Here is a 7,589-nt window from a genome sequence, read left to right on the forward strand (position 1 = left end):
ACGGATTTATGTTAAATCAGTGCCATGGTTACTAAAAAATAACCGTGCCCAGACTGAGACAGTAATTCAACAACTATGAACGATTCAATAATATTAAAGATTTGTTCCAACAACCTTTACGGACAAATGCTGAATAATTTACTCAAGCAATGTTGTTTAATCCTTGGTTTTAGTCGACCTATTTCTGTTTGGTATTTCGATTTTAAATCCATGACGTATCGCGCGAAAGCAAGTAAAACAAATTTTGTAGATTTTCGTTGTAGACGCAGGCAAAACAATAATATATGAATAAGGAATATTCAACTTTATTTGCTTTGCATCCATTGTTTATTTTACAAACGTTTTAAATAATTCGTGTCTTTTTAATTTTTTTTTTCAAATATCGGTAATACAAATGTTTACTGAGTTTATTGTCAGAAGTCACAATTTTTCATAACAAAATGTCACTTGTTTGTTAGTTTACTTAAAACATCGTGGTAAACAGCTAAAATTATAATATGTTAACATGTTACGTGTTTTACATCAGCTAGTAATTTTTTAAACATCCTCGTTAGTATTTCAATGATGCTTACACGTTCAGACTAAAACAACTTAAGCATCTGAGCAAAGTCGTACCCTTTAACTCCGAACACACTTCGTACATCTGTATACATATTTAAAAAAATCACAGGCAGCGCAGTGGTTGTTTGATCGGAATTACAAACACAGAAATAGCATCGACCCCTAAGAGGTTAAAGCCACTGACAAAGGTTCTACCACCAATGAATGAGACTTTGGGAGGCCATGGGTGAGGTCTAAAGGTGATATTGTTCGATCTGGTCTGGTTGACACCAGGATGCTGGTGCGAAACATTTTAAAACTGAAAATCATTTTTAATAAAAATGTTACTTACTTCAGAGTGTGCATAGACAGAATATAGATGTACGACGACAAATCAAAACACTATGAAGGCTGAAAACGGCACAATAATTGTGCCATTAGTTAATATCAGACAACGACATATATCCTTTTTCTGTACACGAGGACAATCTATATAACATTTTGAAGTATGTTAATTGCACAAAAGTTTGCTAGTGAATGTGCACGCTCATTGTAAAAGGAGCATTGTTTTAATAATCAATGGACAGATATTATGCGCTCTAAATTAACGGTTTTGTAAACAGTACTCTACAGTACATTTATAACTACTATCCATTGAACAATTTCATGATTACTAGCACCAATTTCATAAAAACTACTAAATTATGAATAAAACATCAAATTCTCCGTAGAAAACAAATAGTGAAAAATTTTATTGATCATTTCATTAATCACCAGATTGTAATGTTGATCGATTTGTGAGTTAGTGCTACAAGCGCTTAGATCAATACCGGAGCTGTTATAGAAATACTATTTTGTCTTCTGAAAGAAAAGAAAAAGTCTCTTTTAAATATTGGCAATTCAAATATTGTCATTTGGTATTCATGATGATCTGTTTTATAGACACAATAACGACATCATAAAAATAAATGAGTCGCGGTCCATGAAAAAAAACATATTTATATAATTAAAATTATTTAAAATTTTCATCCATGATCTTGATGAGACAAACGTCTGTAACGTATTACATCTAGACAGAAACAACAACATAAAGAAACGAGTTTTCAACAACCCACAAACACAAACCTACAGATAAACCATGCACGAATTAATGGTCAAATCCGAAAGGAAAAGGTACATTGACCGCATGAGATTGTTGAGAGGTGACGTTTCTAAAATGGACATTCTGCTCAACATAAACCTCATAATCAATGTTTTTTAGGGAACTCGTGGTATGCATTGAACAACTCGTACTGACGCCCTCCGAAATTACCTGTGTATCATAGTTATAATATTTGCACAGAAGCGCATTACGTGTACAAAGCAAACCCTTTGGCCGTTATAATTGTAAATAGTAGCAAATTCTGATCATAATCATAGAACTGTTCTACTGCTTTCAGACGTTACCATGACAGCGTCAAATGTATTTGCCTGATCCATTCCAAGCACTGTTTACATGTTTCACTTACAGTGTCCGGCAGAACATTGAGTAAACTGAACCAGCGACAGAGAAAATAACAATTTTTGAAAAATGCTTACCGTCCTGAACATCCAAAGTTACTGAAGAATAAATAACACCTGCCTGATGACACTTATATCGAATGGAAAATAACACCACGCAAGAAAAGATTCCTAGAAAACGCGAGAGAAATAGTTTCAGGTTACTAGGCAGAAAATGTGCTATATCTCCTATCGGAAGATGTAGTAATGAATTGCAGTGCACTCTCAATAGATCGATGCGACTATAACTGTCACTTTGTAACTTGTGTGTAGTAATTATAGCAACAGGGAGTTTTCATGATGCACATCATCACAATACCCATGTATTGCTAATATATGTAGTTGACATATGCAACAATGTATAGCGCCATCACAATCAGCATCATTATCATCAATTTGAATTGTAATTATAGAGTGATTGCCATGACAGTAACACGTGTTTTATTTAGACATACATGTGAGTACATGAAATGCCTGTCTATCCTAAAGTGTGAGTATCCCTTCAGTCTTCGGCAGAATGATTTACTCCAATCAGACCCAGAATATAATACCACGCAGACGATGTATATACATTTGGATATTTGAATTTGAATGCCACATGAGAATAATTAAAATTTGAATCCCATATGACAACAATTAAAATTTGAATCCCACATGACAACAATTAAAATTTGAATCCCGTATGACAACAATAAACATTAGAACAACATGTTAATTTTACTGCATATGGTAATGGTAATTCACGTCACAGAATCCCCTCGTCACTAGAGAGCGCAAGTTATAAATTCTATGAATTAACGAAGGTATGGGAACGATTCCACACAAACCATTTGGCATACGTTTCCATGTGCGGAGTTTGGAAGGGGTGAAGGAGTTTCGTTGAAAATGTTCAGCAGAATGTATATTGATTTTTAATCATTCAATTGGAAAATAACGTTATTCTAAAATTTAAAGTTCAATTGTGCTGACATATGCTTAAAAGTTGAACAATTATAATCTTAATTAGACAATATAAATGGAAAATGTGGACTAAGGGCAAAATCAATCAAAATTCATTTCAACACTTGATGAAAGGCTAAATATACACTAAATTGCATCTCGCACACGGCTCTCGTAAACTACATATAGTTAAACCATATAAACAACCATTATATATGTAATAGCATATATTGACATGGCTTCATTCGCGTTAACTAATTCACGATACAAGTTGATGGCGTTAAATATATTGATACTTAATAAGATATATTTGTAAACACTATTTGTCCAACATTAGACAAATCTTGTTCTCTTCCAACATTATATATTCACATGACAGCGTCAAATGTATTTGCCTGATCCATTCCAAGCACTGTTTACATGTTTCACTTACAGTGTCCGGCAGAACATTGAGTAAACTGAACCAGCGACAGAGAAAATAACAATTTTTGAAAAATGCTTACCGTCCTGAACATCCAAAGTTACTGAAGAATAAATAACACCTGCCTGATGACACTTATATCGAATGGAAAATAACACCACGCAAGAAAAGATTCCTAGAAAACGCGAGAGAAATAGTTTCAGGTTACTAGGCAGAAAATGTGCTATATCTCCTATCGGAAGATGTAGTAATGAATTGCAGTGCACTCTCAATAGATCGATGCGACTATAACTGTCACTTTGTAACTTGTCGTAGTAATTATAGCAACAGGGAGTTTTCATGACGCACATCATCACAATATCCATGTATTGCTAATATATGTAGTTGACATATGCAACAATGTATAGCGCCATCACAATCAGCATCATTATCATCAATTTGAATTGTAATTATAGAGTGATTGCCATGACAGTAACACGTGTGTTATTTAGACATACATGTGAGTACATGAAATGCCTGTCTATCCTAAAGTGTGAGTATCCCTTCAGTCTTCGGCAGAATGATTTACTCCAATCAGACCCAGAATATAGTACCACGCAGACGATGTATATACATTTGGATATTTGAATTTGAATGCCACATGAGAATAATTAAAATTTGAATCCCATATGACAACAATTAAAATTTGAATCCCACATGACAACAATTAAAATTTGAATCCCACATGACAACAATAAACATTAGAACAACATGTTAATTTTACTGCATATGGTAATGGTAATTCACGTCACAGAATCCCCTCGTCACTCGAGAGCGCAAGTTATAAGTTCTATGAATTAACGAAGGTATGGGAACAATTCCATACAAACCATTTGGCATACGTTTCCATGTGCGGAGTTTGGAAGGGGTGAAGGAGTTTCGTTGAAAATGTTCAGCAGAATGTATATTGATTTTTAATCATTCAATTGGAAAATAACGTTATTCTAAAATTTAAAGTTCAATTGTGCTGACATATGCTTAAAAGTTGAACAATTATAATCTTAATTAGACAATATAAATGGAAAATGTGGACTAAGGGCAAAGTCAATCAAAATTCATTTCAACACTTGATGAAAGGCTAAATATACACTAAATTGCATCTCGCACACGGTTCTCGTAAACTACATATAGTTAAACCATATAAACAACCATTGTATATGTGATAGCATATATTGACATGGCTTCATTCGCGTCAAATAATTCACGATACAAGTTGATGGCGTTAAATATATTGATACTTAATAAGATATATTTGTAAACACTATTTGTCCAAAATTAGACAAATCTTGTTCTCTTCCAACATTATATATTCACAGAAAGGCAGCACTGCGCAAATAATACAAATCTAACGTTCTTACGACATATATAAACGAAAGTATGTGGCAGTTAAATACATTTTAAGATAATGATAAATATGCGAATAGATAAATCCAAACTGGGAAACAAGATGATCTTATGCAAAACTGTCACTATAAGTGATACAGCAATACAGGATTCATGTCCCAATGTGTTTTCATACGGAGAGGTGAATTCTTTAATTAACAGATCAGATAGCTGAACAATTGATCATCAAAGGATAGATAACATGCTGTCACATTCAGTGTAGGTCATATTCATGTCTCACGAATGTGCAGACTGATTCACAAGTATACAATTATAACAATCCTACAATCAATCAATCAATCAATCAATCAATCATTCAATGTTTTCTCGTATGGCACAGCGATTCCTTCATGTCATATTGAACAATTACGAATACTACGCTATATAAAAGCATTTCCCTGTGCGACTAACGAGGCTTCTAACACGATCAGCAATAAACGCAATTTGGTAAACCACTTTGATAGGCGTGGAGCAAGCAAACTAAGTCACCCGTTTAAAAAAAAGGTGTAGTAAATGGTTTATCTTTAGAATTAAATATATAGAGTGAAATGCGTTTAATATTAGGTTTGGCAGACACATACAATACCTTCAAGTTATTGATAATAACCTTGATTGAATCAGCTTCGAAACTCTTCTAAATTTCTGCGTGCACCTCAATGTCTTAATATACTATTAGACTCGGCGGGAAATTCTGTGTTGTCTTTTTGTGTATTTTATACTGTCGATCGACTACTATAACACTGCAAGTGTCACGTGTATTGGTGACACGTATTGATACAACAAGTAGATACAACAAGTCTAGCGACTCCGTAATTTATGAAGGTGCCCAACATATTGTGAATAACACAGAAGAATGTATGTACTTATACGTGGATTACCTGTTGATGACAATAGTAATTGTATTAAAGTGATGGAATCGTAACCTGCGCATGCGCCAGATGGCCATAGAGTGCCATTGTTTACAAACAAGCGTCTACCCACGAGCCTTTGCGTTTTTAGCGTGTTTTGTTATCGTCGTTTGGAACTCAATTCCCGCGCGTACGCAGGTGACGACCCTCCCGCTTTAACGACTAGCAATATTATTCGAAACATCTTGCATATAAATAGTTTTCCCATTTGAATTATAGCCATATAGAGGTAATATTTAAAAGTATATAGAAACAACAATTTATTTTATAATGCTAGGTTAATAAGTGAAATTAATATATTTTAAAGTAATTAATATGCTAACGTGTTTCATAAAAAAACGTGTTTTACGTCAGTGTGTTATTTTCTGAGCCGCTTATTTAGTATAGATTTACTAACAATTAAATCTAAGCGGTTAAAATACGCTTCAAAACACACGACCAGACAGCTTAAAATCAAGCACATAAAACAATTCTTATTTTCTAACACCGAACACATATCTGTGTTCAATATATATATAGATTGTCGTAATATATTATTTTTTTCTAGAAATCAGACGAGCTTGGCCGTTTTAGTATATAATAAATTAAATTAGGAGAAATTTAAAGGGCACCATATTATAAAACATAATTTGTTCATATTCATGGCAACTAAGCATCTTTATATACACACGGAATATACGGCGTGTATAAATTATAATCTTTTCTGACGCCAATGTTACGTGCCATCAGTATTATATGTGCATTATAGTTTTTTTATCAATTGTCTGTGGTAAGATTGATTGTTGTTAATAAATGTAACTTCAGTTCGTGGATAACTTAAGATCACCTGTATACATAACACCGGCAGCAAATAGGTTGTTAGATGGAATAATAAACACAGAAAGGGTATCGACCCCTACCCTAGATGGGACGTTGGTATCCACAGGTTGTAGTGATTGATCGGACATGCACTGTAAATCTTGGAAGCACTTTCATGTTTTTCATTAAAACACACCGTTTTAATTGAAAGCACACTGATGTAATTAAAAACATGTGTATTATGTTATAAAACACCTGTATCAAGACATTGACTAATGCTTCAACTTTATTTATGCACGCTCGTGAGTAAACATTATGGTATTTATGCCAATTAGAGAATCACCGAAGGAGATGTAATTCAACACAAAATGGATTACCTTCAACAAATGGTTTTATATTAAGCACGAGGTTATGGAAGAATTAATTGAACGAACGCTTACATGGTCTTACCAACCTATAAGTACACTATAAATCTTGATAGCACTTTAATGTTTTTCATTAAAACACAACGTTTATAGTTTTAAAATAACAAATTTCCCGGTGAAAGATGAATGAAATAGAATGGATTGGTTACTCTCATTTACGTCAAAGAAGAAAAGGGTTTAAATATGTTATTGTTCGTTGTAGTCCAATACTCATCTGTGTCAATGTTCACAATAATTGGGTATTGTTTCATGAAAAGTGTGAACTTCAGTAAACACAGGTACACTTATTCAGTTCCACAAAAGTCGAGGACACTTATTCTTGCAATTGATATTATTCTTTCCAACAACTATAATGTCTGTTTTTTAAATGTAATATTTAAACTTACCTTATAATGTTTATATTTAGAAATAAATACTTACTTGAATAAGTGTTTTGTTTATCGTATGATATGATTATTGTACAATAGTGATAACTTTCCAAAATAATAATGATTTGTTTACCATGTTATCGATGGAAACACATTTTAAAATGTATCTGTGGTACAATCACTTGTCAATATTCGGATTTTGTTTTCAAAATGTATTTCAAGTGAAATC

This window comes from Saccoglossus kowalevskii, chromosome 4 (assembly GCF_978046115.1).
Source record: "Saccoglossus kowalevskii chromosome 4, keSacKowa6.1, whole genome shotgun sequence".
NCBI lineage: Eukaryota > Metazoa > Hemichordata > Enteropneusta > Harrimaniidae > Saccoglossus > Saccoglossus kowalevskii.